At 42.1% G+C, this 24898-nt stretch overlaps 1 protein-coding gene and 1 long non-coding RNA gene across 8 annotated transcripts in view; one reads left to right on the top strand and one right to left on the bottom strand.

Moving 5' to 3' along the window:
- Positions 1 to 1001, bottom strand: part of PALS2 (protein associated with LIN7 2, MAGUK p55 family member) — a 59457-nt gene extending 58456 nt beyond the window's left edge. The window contains exon 1 of one of the 7 annotated variants that reach the window (XM_021538229.3): positions 859 to 1001. The gene's annotated coding sequence lies outside the window, so the exon portion shown is untranslated. Of the gene's footprint in view, positions 1 to 89; positions 465 to 635; positions 746 to 858 lie in introns of those variants that run through there. The other 6 variants (XM_021538228.3, XM_085573145.1, XM_031503851.3 and 3 more) reach the window with 6 other exon arrangements.
- A 13-nt stretch (positions 1002 to 1014) lies between these two features.
- Positions 1015 to 24898, top strand: part of LOC146768177 (uncharacterized) — a 62568-nt gene continuing 38684 nt past the window's right edge. Inside the window, exon 1 of the long non-coding RNA XR_014953249.1 lies at positions 1015 to 15180. This is a non-coding gene — a long non-coding RNA (uncharacterized LOC146768177). The remainder of the gene's footprint in view (positions 15181 to 24898) is intronic.

The following is a 24898-nucleotide window of genomic DNA, read 5'->3' as shown; positions in this document are numbered from 1 at the left end:
TATGGAGCACAACGCCACAGGCTGAACTCTGGTCCAAGCTCCGCACATCCATCCCTGCTGCCTCCTCTCCTACAGCTACATCCACTTGCCTGTAGTACTCGTGCAACGACCGAGGAGATGACAGCACTGCTGGAAACTCCTGCCCACCTTATCACAACCACATTTTCGCCCCTTTCCCCAGTCAGAGACAGACGGAAAGGGAGGGCTGACTTCCTCAGGTAGAAAATAGGCAAAGAAAGGCCGGGGCAGAGATCAGGAGAGGAAGAATCACCCCAAAGGGAGCGGAGATAATCCCCGAGAGGCGAGGCTGCGGCGGAGCATAAACGCGGAGGGAGGGTCAGCGAACTGGGGGGATAATCCGGCAAAGGGGGAAGATAATCCCCTCGGAGGGGGGAGGTGGAGGATCCCGGAGAGGGAGGGGCGGGAAACCTGATAATCTCCAGGAGGAGAGAAAATACCGGGAAAGGGGGTGGGCGGGTGGATAATCCGGAGCGGCAGATGAAGCGCGAGTCTCGCAGGGACGCATCCGGAGGCGGGAGGAGGAGGGTTAATCCCCGCTCCAGGGGCAAGAATCCCTCTGCCCGGACTGGGCGCTGCCATGTTCGCTCCCCTGCAGGCCCGCCCGGCCCCGCTACCTGCGGACGGCTCTTCCCGCCTCACGCCGCACGCACACGCGGCGCCTCCGCTCCCGCCGCCGGCTCGAGGGGCTCGGCCGGGATGGCCGCGGGACCCCGCCTCCCACCCACCACCATTTCCCCGCCGGCTGGGAGGGACGAGAGAAGCGAGGAGCCGGGCGGGCGAACCCTCCCTCCTCCCCCTCCCCGCGCACGCGACCTCCCTGCCGGTACGGGAACTCACCGGCCGGCACCGACTCCCGCCGCTCCCCGTCCCCTCCTCCCTCAGCGGGCGCCCGTCGGCCCCATGGACGATCCCGGGCGCGCGGGGCTGCCGGGGGCACGGCGCGAGCCGGAGGTGCCGCCGCTCTGCGCCCGCCTCGGCGCGCGCCGCCGGCGTGGCTGTGGCACGCGCTCCCGCCGCCGCTGCTCGGCCCCGCCCACTCCCGGCGAGCGCGCGCGCGCGCGCGCGCGGCCTCCGCGGCAGTGGCGCGCGAGCGCCTCCCCCGCACCCGCCCGGAGGGAGCGCGCGCGCCTTTGCCTCACCCGCCCGCGCCGTGAGAGTGAGAGCGTGAGTGAGTGTGAGTGCGAGTGACAGTGCGAGTGTGAGGGGGCGAGAGGGGCCGGCGGGTGTGAGAGAGCGAGTGTGTGCGAGTGCGCGTGACTGCGCGTGTCACAGCGCGTGCAGGCGCGTGCGTGTGCGGCGCGGCGGTGGGGGGCGGCGCGGGGCCGTGTGGGGACACGCGCGTGTTCGTGTCAGAGCCCGCGTGCGTGGGGGCCGCCGTGGGTGCTGAGCCAGTGAGGAGGGAGCCAGCGTGCCCGTGTGCGAGCGTGCCCCGGTCCTCTCGCCGCGTCCCCGCCGGCGCTCCCGGACGGGATTCGGGCTCCCCCCGGTTCGAGTCCGGGACCCGGTCCCGTGTCCCGGGAGGGAACACGTGGCGCTGCCTGCTCAGTCGCCGAGTGCGGGAAATGCTAGCAGAGGAGTCACACATTTCAGAGGGGAAAGGGAAAGTGGGGAGTTTCCCCTGATGCCAATAACCTGCAAGACCACTTAAATGGAAATAACGCTGGGAAAGCGATTTCTCCGCACTTCTGGTCACTATTTAAACATTTCGTTTGTTTTGAGCAACGATTACAGAGCAGCTCTCCCTTTTTGTTTCAAGGGAGGTTCTCACCTTTGAATACTTGTGGACTTAGGGAAATTTGGATTGTGCACGGTCAGTCCTGCATGCAGAATTCATGCTAACTAAAACTGGATTTTTTGGTTTTCACCTAAGGGTAAAATTTGCTCCAGAAACGAAATGCTCATATCCAAAACAATCTGTCATTCCTCAGCTTGTTTTCCTTCACTTCTTCCCTTATTCCTCTTCATACCGACTTTCCTGGAAATTTTTGAATCCAAGCATACACTTTATTGCAATCTGTATAACTATGCTGTTTTAAGAATACCTGGTAGCCCGGTGTGACATAAGGTAAACCTTCATTACAAGCTGTCACGCTGGCTTTTTCTTTGGGACCCATTGAGGAAAAGGAAAAGCCAGAGCTATGAGGAGGCAGAGCTCTAACATAAAATCTGCTAGTTACCCATTTTCATCTTAGTGGGTTCAGATCCTGCTTTCCTACCAGATAATGGCTAAACTGATTTCTATCACCACCACCATCAAAAAAAGTAGCTGGTATTTATGATCGGCATAATTGCAGAAACTGTGGAACAGCAGACAGCAGGTGAGAAACCTCTCTCAGATTGTCCAATAAAATTGCATCAAGTAAATGAGATCCTGTGCACCTCATCTTAGGAAAACAGTGTGTAAACTTCCTTTAGGAATTATTTTTACTTACTCTTCAAATTACAGTAGCTACCCTGTGCTGAGAGCTTCATAGGCATGTGGAATTATACATCCCCAGGTCGAAAGAGCTTACAGCCCTCCTGCAATTTCTCCGTAAAAAGTCCAAATTGAACATATTTTTGGTAAATTGCTTCACAAACAGTTACCTTTTCCTTGTTAAACTGAAAGGAAACTTAAAATGGCATGAGGGATTCTAGACAACATAATGACCTATATCACCCTTTTTGTGTTTGAACCCCTGCAGCTATGATGGAAAAACTGACAGGCATAAAAAACCCTCACTCCCCAGAAAAAATAACTTTAGGTCATTTTCTCTTCTTTGCCTGTAATTTATTTTTTTGTGATGTTCTAATTGAACCAGAGCCACAAAAACACATAAATGCCATCTCATCCTGTATTTCACAACTCTACATCTTGTTGACTTCTTTTCTCACAGTTTCTGTATTTGTGAAAACTGAACGCTATTCTATTAAGGAGAAAGGGTTGTAGCAATTTATGCTGACATCTTTCATGGTATCCTGACTTTACCTTCGTGGCCAATGAAAATTACATCACTGCAAAACTTAGAGGTTCCTTATCACAGTTCAGCTCAGAGTTTGAATCCAAACCTGTGCAATACAAGAGCCCATTTTTGGCTGCAGCAGAAATATCTTAACACAAAGTACTTTGATTGCTCCATAGTCTTTTGAGCATCTTCCATTCTGGCCCCTACAGCTGCTATTCAGCTATTAAAATCCTTTAGGGAATGTGTCCCAAATGCTCACACACCATTTTTTGCCCACTATTTAATCCATTTGATCTATTAGGGTCAAGGAAGAAATAGAGATGTATTGTTTTAGAGAAGAACTGAGAAATTTATGTTTACCCTGTGTCAGGAATTATCATATCCTTTGGGCTTTCTGCTACTTACATTTGCATGTTCTCATCACAGAAATCCCCCGTACAAGGATGGTCCTTAGGACCCTTCTGGTGGTGTTCAATCCGAGAGCTTTGAACCATTCCCACAGAGCAAAAACAACCGTAAATATCTTTTGTCCATTTAATGGACAATTACTGCACTTCAGCCAAGCCTCACCCTGTTCCCAGTTTGTGGCAGAGAAGACAGGACCTGACCAGGGCTGACTTATGTCCCAGCAATTTCTGGCTAGCGATCATGGGCAGCCAGGCATAGGTTAGAAGAATGCCAAAACCGAGTTTCTTTATGCCAGGGATTATCTCAGTCTCTCTAGCCACAGGATTCAGGCAGCATAAGGACTGTATGGGAGGGCAGCCCCAGCCCTTGACACTTTTGAGCTGATTGATTCATATTCACTGGAACTGTAGTTTATGACTCCTCAGAGCTTTGAACTCAGCCTTTGATGATACAGATATCATTTGAGCACTTTTGATATGAAATCTTATGCTCCTTTCTGTAATACTGCAGGGACTAGGGTGGCTAACATTCTGACTGTTCTCTGCTGATGCTACAAGCAGCAATGTAGAGGTCTTCCTCTGGAGTCTTCTCGTTTTGCTAGAGCTCTTACCCTGATGTTAGAGGAGTTAGAGGAGCAGACATTCCAGTATACAGAATGTGGAAAGGAGGATGTGGTTTTCAGTCCCATTATAGCTCTGCATTGTACCCATGGAAAACAAGACCCGTAATCACCACAGCACTGCCACAATAGTGGAGAGGTTATCCCCTGGTTGGTGTCAACTGGGCTGAAATTGTCTTATTCTCTGCAGAACTCTGGGTCTGAATTCCATATTCTCTATCACTTTTCTGATTACTATTTTAATGACAAAATGAAACAGCTGTACCCACAGAGGAGGTACTTCTTGGAGTTCATTCTGCTTTCCATACTTGTGGCAAACTGGTGTTGAGTGAAGGACTTCGGGGTGGTGTATTTTTTTTAAAGGAGATTTTGAGCTCATTGCTGGCATGCTCTGCAAGTCCAGTTCCATACGCTTACGTTAAGCAGTGTTTAATTTGGATAATCATTTATTATGATCAGTCTTAAGATAGACCTAACTTTAGACTGCTTGTTTATTTGATAACCACCAAAATATGCTGTCTTCATAATCTGAAAAACTTAAGACAATGAAGTTGCTTTGCTGTATTTATCACTAATTTAGAAATCTTATGATGATAACTTGTTTATCATCATACATGGGAAAATTGTATGTATGCATTTACATGCCATCCAAAATATTTTTTACTAAGTTTTTTTGTGCCAAATAAATGAGCTAGGGAATTTTTAATTATCATTATCATTATCATTATCCTTATTTTAATTTAATTTTTGTGTGTAGTTTGTTTTCATTTCTGTATGCAAGACATCATAGAACATTTTGAAAAAATATCCAGCAAATACAATCTTAGCAACATTTCAAAGAAATTGCACCATTTTCCAAGTTATGAGTTGCTCCAGAGTAACTCATAGGTAATTACAAATATTGACAGTAAAATTAAACCTGTTTTCTTTCAGGAGCAGGTGATTAAACCCATGATATTTAGGAGAATGTTGATTTACGTGGAAAGGTGGTTTGAAAGAATAAAAGAAAACAGTGCCTACAGAGTTAAAAGGCTACACGTGTAATTCCTGTGCTATTTTCATCACTGAGGTCTGTATGCATGTGGAATTCAACTCCATAGAAGGAGATAATGAAGACAAATAGTATGGCTTTCTTTTTAAAAGGGGTGGATAATTTCATGGCAGCTTACAACATTGGTAACTGGGCAGGCTAAGATAATAAGGCTAATCAAATCTCATGCTTCACAGCACTTGCTCCCTGCGGGGTCAGGAAAAATCTTTCCACTGTATACAACACTATACAATTAGCAATGTTATTATTTGGGAGCATAGGTACAGCCTTCTGAAGCAGCAAGATTTTGCCATTATCAGAGAACAGAGGCTGTACTTGACCCAACAGAGAAAAGAGCAATATTTTCTTGTGCTGTTTCTGCTCCTCCACACTAACAGAGTTTTAGAATTACAATTCTTGGGTGTTGTTCTTTTTTTATTCCCTGAAACATGATTACCTAAGTACATTACTGTCTGAAATCTGTCAAAAACTCTTCCACCTGTGACTGCTAGCCCAACTCAAAAACAGCTGTCACTGACTGGACACAGGAATCACATTGATTACGCTGTTGCAGTTTGCAAGTGCACATTTCCCTCTCATTAGGTCAGTAAGGTTACAGAATTTGCATCTTTGCAGCAGTGTGGGCAGAAAGATATAGTCCCAAACGATGATGGGTTTTTAGCTAGGAGCTGAAATGACATATTTTTTTTGAGTATTTCATTTGGGAAGTGCCCTTCATTTTCTTTAATTGCCTGAACATATTGTTGTAGGTGTTCTGTGTGTATACTTGTATTTTATATCCCATCAGTGTGTGCATCCAAGAAATTATATTAGATGCAATTGAAAATATTTAGCTATTTTTTCTGCAAAATTTATTTCTCTATGTGATACTCTTTATGAGTTGGTGGGGTTTTTTCCTCACAAGGTGGAGTAAGCATGGCAGCAGAACAACATTCTTTAAAAACCCATATTATGAAAACAAGTCTCTTTTTATGAGCTAAACTTCAAACACAAAGACAGTTACTTCAGAAGTGCTAATTATTTTCAGGTGACCTATACTTTATCCCTGTGCACAACCTATATGCATTCTTAACTCTCAGCCTACACACTATTCAGAGCAGGGAAAAAAAGCCACCAAAACACAACCTCATCCCCATCTTGAAATTTGGGCTAAATGACAAAAAAATCTAAATATGTAAGAACAGCTTACATAAAGACCATTTCAAGACTTCTTCACAGGCTGCAAAAGTGCTTATCTTTCTTATATAAAGAATATCCAACCCCTTTCTTTCACTAGAATGTGTGGCCGTGAGCTGTAAAAGGCTTAGCTAAATTAAATTGAATCAAAAATAAATTTTTTGTTTCCTCCTTGAGTCTCAGTAACAAGTTCACTAAAGGATCTACTGTCTACAGTATCCTTCTGAATATAGTTGGGCACAAATAATCCATAGAGCTGAACCACGCTAATGTTCTGTTACTGAATAACTGGGGTGATTTAGTGACAGCAGACAGCTGTTTTAGGTGTTCTATGCTTTTTTTCCTTCCTTCTTCACTAGCAAGGTCTCCTAGGCTTTTGTGCAAGGAAAAAGAGAAGTACCAGCAGTAGATGAAAATCATGACAGGGATTACTTGCAAGAACTCAGCTCATGCAACCCAGATGGTTTGAACCTGAAAGAGCTGAGTGGGTTGGCTGGTGTCTTTACAAGGCTGCTCTCTGCAATGTTTGAAAAGTAATAGAGATCAAAGAAGGTCCTTGACAGCAGAAAAAAGGACAAATTTATACTCATCTTCAGAAAAGTCCAATGGGAGGATTTGGGAAACTACTGGATGGCCAGACTCATTTAGGTAACTGGTAATGTCCTGGAGCAAGTCCTCTCAGAACACATTTCTAAACACATGGAGAAGGTGACCAAAAAGAGTTACCATGGATTTACAAAGAGTAAATTATGTCTAACCAGCCTGAAAATTTTCTATGGTAAAATGGCCAGATTTATAGATGTCAAGACCTAAGCAAGGCAGAAAATACCTTAATAGACTACAGCAAGATTTCTGACACTGCCTCTGACAATGTCCTTTTACCTAAGTTCATGGGCTTCAGTCTGGATGAGCAGACAACCACTTGGATTGGATGGTCAGGCCAAGAGGGCAGTGGTTAGTGGACCATGGGGACAGTAGCAAGAACAAGAGAAATGGAGAACCACAAGGGTCAGTTCTGGAACATGTCCTGTTCCACATCATTAACAATGACCTGGAGGAAATGTCACAGTGATGGTTGCTCAATGGATTTACACCTGAGAGCAGGATGAGATACAATTAAAATGCTGGGTGGGAGGGCTGCCCTCCAGGAAGACCTTTGCATTCACAAACCTCATGAAATTCAGCAAGGACAAAAGCTGAGTCCTGCATCAGAGGTAGACCAGCTCCTTACACTGATTCAGGCTGGGGGAAGATTCAGGAAAATTCAGGTTGGGCAGCAGCTGTTCTGAAAAGGCCCAGGGGGTGTTGGTAGACAGAAAGCTGAACATGAGCCAGCGGTGTCCTCTGGCAGCAAAAAAAGATCAACAGAAACCAAAGCTTTTTTAATATAGGAGGAAAGTCAGTATATTATTGCCCCATTATTTTTGTTAGACCACATTTAAATACTGCACCCACTTGGGGGGCTTTGGGACCCTCACTAGGGGAAAGACATTGAATGAAGAGAACCAGGTTCAGCAGAGGGCTACCAAGATGGTTGGAGGCTGGAGCACTTGGCCAGTGAGGAGAAGCTGATGGAGCTGGGCTTGTTCAATCTGAAGAAGGGATGGCTTTGAAGGGGACATGACACTAGTCTGGCAGTGTCTGCAAGGAGGGTTACTGGGGAGATGGAGCCAGGCTCCTCAGTGGTGCATGACTTAAGGATAAGAAAAAATAGATAAAATTAAACCAAAGGAAATTCAGTCTGTAGGCAAAGAAAACCTGTTTCACAACAGGAAGCAGTAGAAATGTTTGCCAAAATAAGTCATACATTCTCCATCCCTGGAGGTTTTAAAGATTCAGATGGATAAAAGCCTGGAGCAACCCAGTGTGCTCTCACAGTTGTGCTTTCTTGGACCATCAGGTTGAGCTAGAGACCCCTGGGGTTCCCTTCCTATCTGAATTACTCAATGATACAGTGACTCAATGAGTTCACAGAAACCATTTCTACAGTGAATAAAGTTCTGGTATGTATGGGTTATTCAATACAATGATAAATCTTAAATTATACTGGGAACATGGACCAGAATCCAAGCCACAACTGCCCAGCTATGCAGCAACAAGCTGGCTGTAGTTCTGTACTCCCCACTGTTTGCTCTCCTCCTGGCCTCACCAACTGTGTACTTTTGGTTTCTCTGCTTTAGGAAGAAAGCTTGCATACTTGGAGTCTTTTTTGGCCATGAGAACATGTCTTAGTTTTTTTCCCTTTCCATAGTCTCCATAGCCTCCTGAAGAAGGGGGGCCCCAAATTGAAAGAGAAGAATGACAAGATTGTGAGAATAATGCATATGAGATGTCTTGACAAGATACTCATATCTGAAAATAATTTCTTTAAAGAAAAACATAGAAATTCTCCTATTTCACCATCTTGTCTTCAGTCCAGGCACACAAAGATGAAATTCCAGAAAAACATAATACAGACGTTCTCATTTTCCCAAAGGTTTCCTTTACATTGCTGAAATGATGTAATTTACACACACTTGAAAAATATTTTACACTATATGATAGTTGTAAAGGGACTGTAGTTTAAAGAAAAATCAAGTCCCAAGAAATTTTTGTCACATTCAATAAAATCAGAGAACCAATGAAGATGATTTTAATTAAAAACTTCAAATAAACTCCAGGGAATAAAATTATCTGTGAACCTAACCATATCAGAAAAGCCACAGCTCAGCAGCCTACATGAGTAGACTCATCTCATTTCCTAACAGTGTTCTTCTTACAGAAATTGTTGCCAGAGAGGCACTGTATCCTCATGCTTCAAATTAATATTCAGCTGAGTGCAGAAAGAACCATCCCTTACAACAGAAAAACTAACTTTAAATTAGCAGCTTCTACAGAAAGGTCCTCTTCCCTAAATTGTTGTTACTCTGTAGCTACAAAAGTACCTGTAGCTCTGGCTACAAAAGACACCTCTTTTCCCAAATTCTTTGGCTCCAAATCTTCTCAAGACAAAATACACTGCTATTCATGTCTCCAGCTCAATGGGATGTCAGCAAAAAATTGTGTCTCCAGTGAAAATCTAGTAGAAGATAAACAGTGTCAGTAGGAAGCACTGCTGCCTGTTCCCTGCTATCTGCCATAGCAAATTCATTTAACAGAACCCACAGGTCAGTCTGGCAAAGATGACAGCAGCATCAGAAGAGACTTTGCTGTCTGAATGAGAGAATAAAGACCAAGTATGAAGAACAAAATAGGAGGTACTTTTTAAAAGATACATGGATTGGAAAGGAGAACAATGAGGAAGATAACCGCTGATTAGGTATTTTTCTTTTTAGAAGGTACTCATTTTACTTAGAACCATATTTATAGATCAAATTCTTATGACAAATATGATACCGTGGGAAGAGCAATTCAGGAATTGTTCTGCCAGTATTGATCTTACATAACTTCCATTTCCTCTTTAATTTTCAAATGCTTGTAAGACTATAATATGTAATTTTAAGACTTGAGCCAATCCTAAAAGTCCTAAAAGTATTTGAAAGAAATCTAATTATGGGCACTACAGCAAACCAGGCTTTAAAAAAAATAATTTACTGTAAGCACATGTAACACAATATCTCCATTTAAAGACTAATTACTTGTACTGCATGGTCTAAACAGAACCCAAATTTGTATTTTTTGTTCTTGCATTTAATTTCTTCCACAAAATTGCTTATCAATTGAAAAAAATTGTCTTGCAGGACTAATGGCATCCTTTTGTTCTATGTCCAGTCAAAATATCAATTTTGCTGTGGAGTGGATTTCGGAAAGCCAAAGGAAAATATGGCCTCCTGAACCTCTTTGTGCAGTTTACTTTGGTGAATGGGGATGGTTAGAATACAGATGTATGGAGTTGTACGATAACAATCTGTCTGTGGGAGCTACAGAAAAAACTCTCATTTCCTTTGCATCAGACAAATTTCTGGCAGAGGAGGTAACTGAGAGCAAGCTGACTAATATGGGGCTGCACCTGCCAAAGAGGAAGTACAGGCTAGTTACTTCATGCTTCTCACAGGACAAAAGCAGCTGGCAGGGTTGACTTTCTGTTCATTGTTTTTTTGGTGTTCTAGAGCATTTTTATACCTTTCAAAAGCTGTGTACACATCACAGGGCTTCTTCTCTACTTCTTTAATATTTTACTAAAAATCAAATGGTGTGACATTCAGGACTCTTCTTTAAAGCAAAATTTAGAAGCAGCAATGCCTGATTAGTCCTGTCAGACAAGGCTAAAAATCCCTTATTTTTTCTATTGACAGACTGACACAGATTTTTAATAGCACTTTTTCCTATCTAGTTACTCATTAAAGAAAAAAAACCCAAAGCAAACAAAAATTAAATAAGTCTTTGATCAAAATTGAAAGTTAGCAGCAGTAGTTTCCCAGGCATATGATTACTCAAAACAAAGGTAAATAATAGTGGTAGATGCCTGCAGCCTTGTAGTGTATTGGACTTCAACCTTCTATGGTCCAAAATACTTTATAAACTCTCATACATGTTTTTCAGTGATACTACCTATTTGTCTATTAGTCAAACACTGGAATCTGGAGGGGGGAAGGGAGAAAGAAAGAGGACATGCCATTGATATTCTACAGTGCACATCTGTTTCAGAAAAAAAAAAAAATTAAGAGAAGAAATAACATTCAGCTCTAGACTGAATTTTTGAAGGTGTTGTACACAGAATTTGGCCAGGTCACAAAGTCATGTGATTTCTTTTAATCACAAAATCTGATTGTTGTTTCAGGTTTCTGAATTTATATCTCATCTAGATTCCTATCTGTGTCTGAAGAATACAAGACAAGGCTCAAAGGCAGGACAAAAGTGACTTATAGCAAGGCCAGGTACAACCGTTCTACAGGTGCATCCACTCTCAAATCACCAGTACCATTGCTTGCAAGAGTTCATGTTTACACACACTGGTAAAGCCAGTGGTTGAGGTTGTGTGACAGCTTAAAATGCTTGTTCCTCAAGCTGGAAATTAATTGCATTTAATTAAATGCAAAGCAGTCAATGTCAAAATCAGGCTTACTATGCCAAACTCCAAATGCAGGTATCAGATCTAAAAAAAAAAAAATGAAATAAGTTCTTAGAAGTTTGAGTGCATCCAAGGTTCACATTCTTTCCCCAGTGGTGAAGGCTGACCTCTGCCACTTAGACCAAACACAGCCCTTTGCTGTGCCCTTCAACAGTCTCAGGAGTAAGACCAACTTTGGGAAGAAAGGAGTGTCAAAATCATCATAGGGAGTATGACATAAATTAGCCCTTCCAGGATAAGAGAAGTATTTCTATCTTGAACTAAAAGCCAGTGCAGGGCTGTCAGTCCCTACTGGGATCCACCCTGTTGCCACAATATGCAGCTGTCTTCCCTCTTCCACTCAGGGAAGCAGAAGGGAGCATATGGTTTTGTACATGTGTCTTCTGTGGCATGACCTTTTTACCTCTGCATAAGGGAAAAGGAATGTTGAGAAAATCCTACCTTTTTAGTGCTGTATTAATCACCAAGAGCAAATTTGCAATCATCTAAACTAAACACTTGAGTTTGATTTCTATTTAACAGAAATCTTTGCCCAGCAAATATGATTTCTGATTATCACTTACATTTCCAGGGTACTATTTTAAAATGACAGCTTTAAAATATCGTTATAGAGTGCACTAGAAGCCCTCTCCTTTTATAGAAATCTATTTTTTCCATAAATAGGAGTATGAACCCATTGAAATAGATTTCATTAAAATGGGTGTTTAATGATAAATATTACAGAACAAAATTACTATAGGAATAGCACACAATAAGGCATGTGTTGCTTGACCATTAGTACAGTTTTGGGTAGCTGAAGTTTCCCAATCTGGATCTTTTTGAAGCACAGTAGGTGCATTTTAATAGGCCATTAAAACATGGCATCTTGTGTCTTTCTGCAGTATATTATGGAGTGAAACATGCTGCATTTCACTGAGAACATAATGACTGCTTTTGGCCTAAAAAATGGATGAGAACACTGTGTCCCATACATGTTGGGAGAACTGGCAAATTATGGCATTTCTCCCTGATGACACAGAACTTCATGGAAAGTTGTGAGTCAGATGAGGTAGGAATCTTGCCTAAACTAAGACATTTTTGACACTGCAGGCAGCCTGCGTGGTGTCCAGCTGTCTCTCCAGAAGGTGCCAGCCTCTTCTAGATTTTCCTTCATCTTCACTGTCATTTCTACACAGATGTCTCACATACTCGATGTCATCTGGTGGACTTCATATGCCTACTTGTTGGCATTGAAATGACTGCCATTGCAACCTCTACCTCCCATAATAAACCAGCTAGACTAGTGCATAAATACTTCAGCCATGAGCTAGGGATAGAGAAACAAATGGATAGCCAGCTGGATAGGAAAGCTCTCTCCAGACTTTCCATGGAGCTTTGCTGTTGAGGTATTCTCGTTCTTCCCAGATGATAGGACAGAAGTAACGGAGCGGTTGAGTCAGCTGAGCCAGCTGATGCATTTCTCACCAAGAGCTTCTGTGGCCTCAAAGATTAGCTCCTGCAAGGCCTTCTCCCTGAGCTCTTTGGCTTTTCTTCAGAAGGGGCAACACTAAGAACTGTCTACTGACACCTCACAAAGCTTCTCAAGTGTCTCAAGTGTCCTGTCTATGGACAGTTAGTGGGTATCTAACAATGACAGCAGTTTCAACTCAATGCATTGAGGTTTCCTCATCCAGTCACAATTCAGTCAGTCTTAGCAGAGTTCAGAATTACATTGCCACAACTTCTACAGATACTGGGAAAAAAGGAAAAACTATTAAGCCAGAACAGATTAATTTAGAAATGTTCTAAATCTGCCCACTATTCTATTGGTCTCAATACATATTTCTTTTGTTTAGTGTATAAACTTTTAACAGTAGTGCAGTGGCAAGGAATATTTGTGTCTAGTACTTTATCAGATCTTAATGAGCATATAATGATAAATTATCCCAAACTTGTAAGTTGTGATAACTTAAAAGTATGGCAAGGCTTTTGAGTTTTCTAGTGCATTAAAAAAAGATTACATTAGTGCTTCAAAAATAGAGTGAAGTAAATAAGTTCTGACAGTATAAAGAATGTTGGAGAGAATAGAATCAAGTTAGTAAAAGAGCATCTCTGTTTATTCAGAGCAGAGTTTGATGTGCTAACTGTTAAACATTAATGTATTATCTTGATGGATTTTGTACCTACACACTACAACATCACAGATGAAAAAAACAATAAAAATAGCTCACTGTAATATGTACTTCATTTATTAAAAATGTATGGGCAAAATAGATTGCATTTTTCATCATCTTCACATTCTTGTCATTGTTCTCACAGTGAAAATCACAAATTCTGTTTTGAAGCTGAAAATTAATTGTAGTTGTCATTAAATGTAGGTGTTTACAGATGTTATTAATTGACAAAATAGAACATTGTTTTCAGCAAGAGGATGCTTCATTTATACTCTAGAGAGCTGAAAGCTACCCTAAGTAGAGAAGAGCACTTAGAAGATTTTGAGACATGAAGAACATGGCACATGGACATTATCTGTTTCTTGCCTTTTTTATTGATAACCTGAAATAGTTTTTACCATGTTTCAAATGTCTTTTATCAAATTTCACCAATAACTTTGGCAGCCAAAACATGGTTCTAATACTTCTGTTTTTATCATACATCTTATGAAACCTTGAAAGCTGGCAATATTCAAGGTAGATAAGATGAACAGCATCCAAAAGCTTCTACACACTGTGTTCCCCTCTAATTCTGCTAGAGGCCTAATCCACAGAGTCACAGACTCACAGAGTCACAAAATTTCCATCAAATTCAGTAGGAGATTCAAACTCCATCCATTTTTCAGGATCAGGAAATGAATTTCTACCATAAATATTTTATATAAAATATATCTGCTCTAAAATAATCTTTCCTATTTAAGAAGTATTGTCTCCAAAAATTTTTTAACTGCTTTTCATCAGTGGAAATCAGAATTAACAGTTTTAAATTATGATAGGTAACTGAAGGCAGGACTGACCTGTAATTATCTTGCTCCTTCCAAAATAACCTGAATCTTAATAACACACAATTGATGCTCTCTTTCAGGAATCAAAATACTGGTGATTAAGACAGACATTCCAATTAAACAACTATGTAGATTCTGGTAGGTAATAAAAAATGGGCAAAATACCAAATGAACAATGCCTATGTTTAATTTTCAAATTAGTCTGTTAAATTTTTTCAAAATGTTCCTGTAGTTTTAATATGGAAATGTAGAATGAGTGTTGTGGTCAAAACATTGACTTTTATTCCTTACTATGGTATCCTAAGCCAGCATATTTGAATAGTAATATTACTTATTCTCTATACATTTCAGTAGCACCAAATAGCATTACTGTGACAAAAACATATACCAAGGTGTTCCTTACAATTTTTTCTAATATATGTTTTTTGTTGTGCCTTGCTACTTTTTGAAAGACAAATATAAAGGCAAAAGCGTTAAAATAACCAAATGAGTAAAAAAAATATGATACTGGAGCTGAGATGTATAGCTCATAACTGCACTGCTTCACACTGCAGAACCACTTTCCAGCATCATGGTGTTTTATAAATATGTGTTTGACAGCTCAGTAGCAAAGTATATTCCCACTTTGGGTGGAACATTGCAATTCTGCAGGATGTTGATTCATTGTGAGTTAGTCCAGTTGGCAAGTTAATTAATGTCAGTCAAAAAGAAGAGTTATAAATATCTCCATACACTATGCTCTTCCTTCTGCTTCTTCAGTCCTACTACATATGATGATTTTGACCCAAGTGTAATCATTAGGTTAGCTTGAATTGTGTCTTGCTTAAACTGATCTTTTGAACAGTTAACCCTTGCTTTAACACAGCAGCTCCTTACTCAAGGACACCTCAAAGAAGAACCCTTTGAGACTCAGCAGGAGCTTACAGGCAGATGGTGAGTGCTTTTGTGCTGAAAAATGCTTGAAAACAATCACACAACAGACTGCTTAAACTAAGATTCCACCTAGTCACACCGTATTTCTTACAGGCTTCTTCAAAAATATTTTCCAAATTGGGGGTCTGCTGAACATTGTCAGAAATGAGTCTACTGGGTTTGCAAAACGCTGGGAAAAAAAAAAAAGTGATTGCACCAGAGCAGAGTATTCTTCTCAGATAAGATGCCAGCAGCACAGTGCTTGTAGGGCTGGAGAGGGAGGAGCGCTGCAATCATGTCTGTGCAGCAGCACTGCAAACATCTATTTGCATTTGACAGTTTGCAGGTCCTTGGTCCACACAAACATCTGCAGATGAAATGTGCATCATTCTGTGCCCCAAGGGAGTAGGTACCAGCTGACAGCTCTACGACTGCACCCCTGAGCTCAGCCAGCTTGGGCTTTGATTCAGCTTTGCTGAAAATGACCAATGAAGTCTTCCTACATCTTGACTGAGAACTCACAGTGAGCATTTTTAGCTGGGTTCTTTCAACTAAGACTTTCCTCTCCACAAATTGTTTTCTTCCTGGTGCCTCTGTCTTGTTTTAAAATACCAGGTGCTGCTCATGTTCCTGTAAAACAGCTAGAGAAACCTGGGCAAGGGATGCGAGCATGTGGTCAGAAAGACTGGTGCATGGCCAGAGCATTTCCCATCAGGTGCTTTCCTGCTCTCTGTTTACTGCTGCAAATCCTCTCCTAGCAAACGTCTCTGCCCCCACACTGACTTTAGGAGCTCAGGTGTTTATCACAGAGCACAATGCTTATCACAGAGCACAGCCTCCCACTCTCTGGGCCAAGTTCAGGAGGAGAGACAGACATTTCAATGCCTCAGCTTAATTACACACATTATTTATTGGCTCCCACATCTTTCCATTGAGTGTTATGTCAGAACCTAATTTAACAGTAGTGCAGTGGCAAGGAACAGAGAGCACCCAGGGGCTTAAGACACTTGAATTGTTTTCCTAAAATATCCTGAATCATGCTGATATTTTCTCTCCTTTCTAAGAAATTGGAGAATATACACTAAAATCATAACTAAACATTTTGACACATGATGTCAAGGACAGTTTTGCCATCAGCTTTATGCAGCATGATTGAACCATAGCTGGACAGCTGCTAACAGGGTAAAAAGCTGACCATGTGTTAATACCTTTTCCTGATGTCCAGATATATACATTTACAAGTCCAGGAAAGGGCAGCCTTGCTAATTTGAGTTTTAATATATCTTTTCTAAATTGACAGAAATGTTTCTCTGTCTGCTACCTTTTAATACGTGGTAGATCCAGTCACCTGCCAGAAGGATTTCTAGTCTTATACTCCACTGCTTATTTGAAATATTTATGTCTCATAATAAGTTGGGAAGAGCTTTGCCAGTAGAGAAACATAATATGCAGAAACATACAAGTCTAAAGATGCAAATTCTAAGGAAAAGCCTAGCTTTCTTCTGAAGTGATCAGCCCAGAGCAGCTGAAGTCAAATAGTTAGAAATTTGAATGAATGAAGAGTTTCTCTTGCTCTGGTCCTGCAACCCAGCCACCAGCATCTTATGGGGCATTAGATGCATGACCCTCCCACTGGAAAAAAAATCAGATTCTTCCATGTCCTGAGGTTAAGGTTCTTTCATTTTTACATAGACTGTTGCGTCATTTTTTTGGTTCTTTACAGGAAGATGAGTCAGTAGGAGAAATGAACATGGAGAATACTTGACACTGGCAAGAGGACGATAGGAATAACAAATATGAGTGAGGACATGGGAGGAGAAGGCAGAAGAGATGACTAGAGTGTTGATATTGCCTGCAACTGACAGCCTCAGAAAAACTAATTAGGGCTGAGGAAGCTGAAGAATTCCATATGAGAAAATGGAGTGTGAATATTAATAGGCTCTTCTCTATTATTTTCCAATTTTAAATCCATTAAAATTGAAGGGGCTTAAAGGTTGGGGAAACAGATTTCATTTATTCTTGTGACATGATGAACGATGCCACGATTAGAAGATAATGGTTTTTGCAAGGGTTCAAACCCATGTGTATACTGGGGTTAGCACATAGCTAATGCAGAACTGAAGTTGCACTTACGTAATTCCCTCTTTAACGGTTTCCATGAAATTTAATGGTAAACCAGGCTCTGTTTCTGTATAAGCTTAGCGATGTCACTCAGTATTTGCCATCAGACAAGGAAAAAGCATTGTACACTGTATTTTTCATTTGTTTTGCTATTATGCTGTTTTAAGAATGATTTACCAGTGCTTGGCTCTGTGATTCATTTGATTGCTTTCCCTCATTTCAAGATGAATCGTAGTTTTTAATCTGTTTGCTGTCATGTCTCATTTCACTGAAACACACATATTGCGCCTATTGCCATGCAAATAGGTGCTATATAAATAAAATGTATTATTATGATTACCAGAGTAAAAGAACCCATAGTCATCTGTTAGAGAGCGTGCTCTTTGCCAGACTCGGTGCTCGTGCTCACAGTCCCTCTCCCCGCTTCTGCTGGCAGAGCTCTGGTGAGACGGCGTTCCTGAGCCGTATCGGCTGGGAAGCATCGGAAGGACCAGAGGAAATGGGAGTAATGGGGCAGATTTATCACTGATACTTCCGCAGAATTACAACTTGCTTTCCTGAGGCACAAAAGCAGCTATGAGAATACAGCTGCGAGTTTTGAGCTCATCAGACCTCAGGGAATGGAGATGGCAGTTTAGTTTAGCAGTTTTCCCAGGAGAACCCATAGCCACAGTCTGACAACCGTATTCCCTCGTCTCTCTCCTGCACTTACCTGCTGGTTGCTCTCCTGCCTCAGCTGCCTCCCTGAGGAGTAAAAGCAGCAAGTGCAGAAACACGAAAGCATCCCCCCATCTGCCTTTTGCCCAGCTTTTCTTCAGTCAGGCAGTGCATGAAAGAGCACACAATGCGATATGGGAAGCAATTCTGGGTTGGGTACATCTTGACAGGACTATAGGTCCTCCCAGTCTTACTAACAATGCTGCTGTAATGTAGTGAGGGTGTTTGAGTGTTTGAATTGTAAACTGAACTCCTAGAGATATGAATGTGACAGCCAGCCATCTCTTGCTTTGCTCAGAAGGATGAGGATGCCTGACATGTTCACTTCAGAATGACATCTGCTTGCAGATAAGAAACCTTAAGGAATGTATTTTGGAGTGGTGTCTGCATGGGTGTGTTGGGGGGGAGGAGGAAGAGATCTGACTTATATTCTATTAATCAAGTTGTTCTGCTATAAACTAGAATATATTTTTTGTGCTAAATTAGGCCAAAAAAATTGTTTCCTGAATGTCTGGGTGGAAAGGACTGATTTGTATCAGTTCCAGGGGCTGATCTGTATCGGCTCCAAACACACAGTGATCCATTATATTCTCTGGACTCCTGAGAGAGCCTAGTTAGCCTGCCTTGGTTACATCTTGCTGCTGCTGCCACTTTCTCTGCTGGCATGTAATGTACCTACGGGCACTAGATTTCCTAATTACTTGTGTTCTTACTGCAAGCCAAGAGTGGCCGTATTTTATAATGCTCCTAAGGGAATGAATATATTTGGTCTGTTGAAGCTGAATGCTCTCTGGATTCTTAAAGGTTTTCTTATCATTTATCACAGACACCAGCTGGGGTATCTTGCAATTTGTTTCTATTGGATTTTTGATGACTACATGCAGGGCCCACACCAGGGAGCTTGCACAGGGGTACCTCAGAGTGGAAAGAAAAGCCTGGCCAGGTGTAGGGCACAGGGAGAAGGGAACTGCCAGACTGCAATAGCTTTCCATGACATGGAAATGTTACTGTAAGGTTTAGGACAGGATACATACAGGATTTTGAAGGATTTTTATTGTACTGGGCAAGGGAGCACGGAAGGCAGGACAGCTGCTTAAGGAGGCAGATTTAATGTGATACAGTCTCAGGGGAATTGTTGACTCTGAAAGAGGAATTAGGAGCAGGCAGGGCAAGAGGTGGCTGAGGTATCTGGAAAAAAGCACAGCTTGAGAACATAGACACTACAATGTATGCATGCAGTGCCCTTTAACCTTGACCTGTAAAGACATACTCCAAACCAGTGTCCCCTTTCCTTGCAGGACTCTAACAGCTGCTGGTGGCACTGTCAGGCAGAGAGTAAACTATCCTGAGTCCTGGCTATAGTATCACATGTCGTGTCAGCAGCAGTGGCAACCAGTAACATGCAATGTGTTTGCAGCGGGAATGCAATGAGGAGAACTCACTTGAGAGTATTGGAGGCTGACAAGAAGGGTATGGTGCAAATAAATCAGGAGACAAATTGCTTCAAATACCTTTGTGGTAGTGCAAAGTGGCGTGAGAAGCTGCACATCTGATGTGGGCCTGCAGAAAGCTGAGCCCACGAGGCACTGCAGTGTGGACACAACTGTGTGAAGGCAATTGGCACAGGGAACCTGAGTGCCTGTGCTCATTGCTCCAAGCAGCATGGCTGAGTCACTCCCTGCTGAGCTGCTCTCCCTGCTAAGGCTGGCAGGCACTAGAGCTGGGAATTGGGTAAGAAACAATCCAGCTTCTTCAAAATTTGGTAATGGTGTCATACTGCCTCAGTTCTCCACCCTAACACCTCTGCAGGCTCAAGGGTGGCAAATTACCAGCACTGAGATCCTCTGCTCTTTTGGTGCATTTCTGTTCTGACACCTGCTGAATCCTTGAAGAAACATCTTATGATAAGCTACAGCAGAAATATTAGTGTATTTTTAATGGTGACAGTTTTTATTACCCAGCTGGCAAGCTGTCCAAAACCACCTCTGTATTCGAGCGGGAGGGTCAGAGAAGAAAGCCGCCAGCTGACTTCCTTGACATTTCTGTTCTTGGTTAACATGTCCCAGTGTCCCCCAATGTCAGCCATGTCCCAGTTTTACAAGTGATCCTCTTTTAAATCCAGCTTTTCATAGCTCTCTCAAGGGTTGTTATAACTCTAGTGGTTAACTTGTATCAGCCCCGCAGCACCTGCTGCACCTCCCACCTTCCCCATCTCCATGCTGTGCCTCCCAGAGATCAGGGGACAGTGACTTTTGCTGGCAATCTCTGCTCAGTAAGGAAGGTGCATTGCTGAGCACATGTGAGGCATTTCTGCCAGTCTGAAGTAACACTTCCTGTCTCAGGAAAAAAAGCCTTACATGTTACAGGAAGGTGCCTGCCTTGCTGGAATGGTGCTTGATTCATGCCAGGAGCATTCTGCAAATGTACTGAATTTCATTGATTAGCCAAAGGAGAACAATAGAAATAGTTGAGAACACATTCTAATAAAAAACTTTTCCCTCATAAGTAAAACACATTGTTTTTTTTGTTTTTTTTTTTTCTGAGAAATATCACTACTTGCTTTGATGGGACCTTTAAGCACAAGAAGACAACATTTGATGTGGTAAAAACTATCAGAGAACAAAAACCCAACGGTTCTGGATTTCTTGCTGATCTAGACAAGCTGATGCTGACTCATTGCCAGCTCATGTGGAACACAATCATAAAAAGTTACAATTTCAGTTGTTTTCTGGTTAAGTGAAAAGCCTGGAAGAGTTGTACATGTTCACTGAGGTGTGCAGTGTCAAGGGACAGATCAGCAGGCTCCCATCTGCTGAGCACATGTGAGGCATTTCTGCCAGTCTGAAGTAACACGTCCTGTCTCAGGAAAAAACCTTACATGTTACAGGAATTGGCTGGGGACTCCGTTTCTCTGATTTGACTCTTTCTAATAAAAAAATTGTATTTTTCACTTTTGCCATCAAAGAACTGAAAGAAATATCAACAAGAAATATTGAGACAGTCTCAGAAACAGGCCCTACGTATAAAAGCTGAGCAAAGAGAATTTATAGAAGTCGCCTGGTACAGACAATGCAAATACCCCTACAAATGGCTGTGCCACTTCAGAGCTGAGCCTCCAGAGCCAGATGCCTTGAGCTTGATGGAAGTGGATGCACTGTGGGAGCAAAGCTTGGGCTTGCTTTTGTGCTTGGGTTTCGCTGCCAAGAAAGCATGATGCTTCCTCCAAGCTGGAGGCAGAGGATGAGACAAAATTGCAGACAACTGTAGGTAAGCAGAGAATGTCAGGGAGCAAAAGTGCAACAACGAAAAATGAAAATGACTGTGTGGGCGCACCTTCCAACTAGCTCAGCTGCTGTGAAAACATGGATCTGTGGAAAAGATAAGGGGGTTTAGGCAAGGGAAACAGCTAGTTAGTCTTGGCCTGAAGAAAGAAGAAGGGCCTTCCTCTGTCACTTCACAGAAAATCCTGCCTCTTGATGAAAGTGATTACTTGGCAGTGTGAAGTGCCTTCCAACTATTCCATTTTATTATCTGTATGACTGAAGAATCTTTCTTACTTACAAAGTGAAAGAAGAAGGAGAAAATTTATCTAGAGTTGTTGAACTTTTATTTGCCACTGATCTTAAAGACAACTTCAAAACTGTGTTCTGACTTCCATGACAACTTGCTCAAGAACTAGGATATCCATAATGAAATACTTGTTCTAAAAAAAGTCTTCTGTAGAATTTCAGCTACTTCAGCTGAGTAATTCAGACTATCTATATTTCAGTAACATCTGGTATATGTGTTTGTTGCTCAGCTTTAGTTTGTAAATATGTTTGCTCTTAGCAGCATTTGTTAATATAATTTTCCTTGTATGGGTGGATTATTTTTCACTGTGTGGCACTGTTAGGAATTTCCTATTTGTAACAACATATCTTGGCAGTTCTGTCAAAATACATATAATCATTAAAAGCTAGTATTAAATTGCACTGAATGTTGGTATGTTCTAGATTTAAGTTATCCTGAGTAGAGGCTATTGATTTTACTGATCTGTGAATGTTCAGCACTTCTGAGACCTGTGTCTGTAAAGTGGTGTTGTTTTTTTTACTGTCCAGACTAATAACCTTAAAGCCTAAGAATTGTTCTTTCCTCTCTTGAAAATAACAATCACATTCTTACTGTGACTGTTGCACTCCCTGCCAGAAGACCAGGGCAAATGACTGCAATTTCTTAGCATACCAAAATTTAAAAATAGCATGATAAGACTGGTCTGTACATAATCTGTCTTTATCACATCAGAGATTGAAACTTCCTGGCAATTTGAGAAAAAGCCATTAATACTCATAGCCTTTTATTAGCCAAGCCAGATTTGTTTTAATTTTCCTTTGGCAATAGCAGTAGCTCCTTGAGACAGCACAAGCAGCTACACCTGAGCAGAATCCCAAAAGGACACCTTGCTTCCTCCACAGCAATGTTAACTCTTGCATCGTGGCTGTGAGAGAGCTGCCAGTGCTTTGGTGGCAGGGCAGCTCTCTGGACTGACAGTCACACAGGCATAGCTGACTGTCACTTGCAGTACAACCCTTATTTTACCCAACATAACTCAGTGAGGACATTCACCTCACCTGCACCACAAGCCATTCCTGAAGAGCTTTTCATGCTTTTCAGAGGCAGACAATCCTGGTTTATTTTGCTGGGAAAGGGGGACACAATGCAATGTCCAAATGCGGAATTTATTGGTGCTATGAAATCAGGTATTTGTAGAGACACCTATAATATAATGAGCTAATAACTTGACTTAATATGACTCTGATTAAGTCCATTTCTAGTTGATTCATTTTTGAGGTCTGAAGTGTGTCCCCCATAACATGATTTTCATTCTGCCAAGCTGTGAGCTTGCAAAATCATTCAGGCCCTTCCTTCTGGAGTCAGTTCACCTGAACTGTTGGGTGATGGTGACTCCCCTGACATTTCCTCCTGAAGCTGATGGCAGAGCTACCTTTCCAGTCTTTTTCCCCACCAACACCAACTATTTTTGTATTCTGTTCTCAACACAATTCTAGTGAGAATCGTGCTTTGCAATCTAAATAGGGGGGGAAAGGCAGTACGTTTTTATTTTGTTCACAGTCCAATCACTCATCTTAAAAATTTTGAGCATTTCATTTTGTTTGAAGCCAGCACATTAAGGTTCATTTATACTTACAAAAATATGTATGTTAAAGTTGTTGTTGTTGAGAGCATCTGATTGTTATTCTTTGACAGAACTGTCACTAGAGGTTCCATTTTGAGCTCATTCATTGAAAGCTGTGGCAGCAACAGCAGCCAGCCTTAGCTCAGTTCTGCCTCCAGAGATTTGCAGAGAAGCTATTTGGAGTTTATCACACAGTTTTGCAAAACACTACAGCCTCGGCAAGCTGTCATAAAGAGCCTCTTTTTCCAACTGGGCTCGTTTACAAGTAGTATTTTATTACTCTCTGCTCTGTTTTACCCTACACCTTGCAAAATCTTTCTTCACTTCTTCTATTCTGCTGATAGATTGAAAAATTCTGAAATATGATTCTGAAAAATGCTTGGTATTTTTAATGCATTTATAATTCAAGAGCTATCCAGCTCTACTCCAAGCAGAGCTCTTTGATGCTAAGCTGTTCCATGTCCTGAGCCGCCTGTACAGGACCTGCAGCTGAGAGCCTTGTCTTGAGCACAGCCACTTCCCAAAGCCACTCTGCAGGCTGTGACTAGTTCCCACCCATGACTGTACCATTTGATGACAATCAGACATTTCCATCTGCTGTTTTCATATGAGAATTTTTAACTGGAGCACCAAGAGCCACCGGTGTCTGAAAAGCAATGCACTTTCATCCTGTCAGGAGGATAACCAAACAAATTTAAAAATCCTTGAGGCTGATTTCACTCCTGTACATTGCTCTGTATATGTTGGCTCCACCACAAATCTGTCTCCCAGGAGAACTCCTCTTGGAGATCAGCCCAGCAGCTCCAATACTCCCCTTTCCTCAGCATAACTTCACAAGGGGCTTGAGGGAGTTCCAGGTTAGAAGTTTAAATCTGGGGTTGTATCAGACTTGTCATCTTAATTACATTAATCTGCGTCAATAGAAACCTTCTTGTGCCCAACCCACCAGCTCCTGGCACTCCAAGCAGCATTGCTGCTGAATCTCACAGTTTTATCTCAGGGCACATAAACATTTGGTGCTTTTCCCAAAGTCTCAGCTCCTTGAGTCAAGTGATTATGTGCACACACCAGCTTGTAAAGGTGAAGAGCCAAGTTCTTGCCACCATTCTGCCCTTTCCAGCAGAGCTAAAATGTCATGGGAAGAGAAGCAATACACCCTATTTGAAAGGTGAAATGCAGTGGATGATGTGGTCTTGCTAGCCAGGTGCACACTGCAAGCACATTTCTGGGACTCTGAGGTTCCTGGACACGCACCAGGAGCAAGGACACAAAAGATGGGGCTGGGTTTGTGCAGCTCCTGACCCCCTGGGGGTGCTACAATTTTAGTTCTGTGTCTGATGCAAGCACATCCCTCAACACCGTGTTTTCTGACTCGGAGAGGGAAGCATCTGCCACCTGAAAGCTGCTATTTTGCATGACTGCCTGCTATTTTGCAGGACTCCCTTCCAGCTCTTATGGTTAACTCCTGCTCTGTTTTTCTGTGTCTCATAATCCTCAGAGGCAGTGTGTCCTCACATGCTTTTCTTGTAGAGAAGGAACTGTCTTCTTCCCATACATCAGTTTCATCAGTCATATAAATTCCGTGTGAGACTTAAAAACCATTGGCCTGCATGGAATTCTTGTACCTATTTAGTGGCAGTAATTCAGGTGATTTTTCTCTTCCACTTCTTGTTCATCCGTATTAGTGGGTGACAGTCTGTAACAAATGCATTCCTACCTAGTAGATTT

Source organism: Lonchura striata, chromosome 2, assembly GCF_050655825.1.
Source record: "Lonchura striata isolate lonStrDom1 chromosome 2, ASM5065582v1, whole genome shotgun sequence".
Classification (NCBI taxonomy): Eukaryota; Metazoa; Chordata; class Aves; order Passeriformes; family Estrildidae; genus Lonchura; species Lonchura striata.
This window is presented reverse-complemented; position numbering and strand designations above follow the sequence as displayed.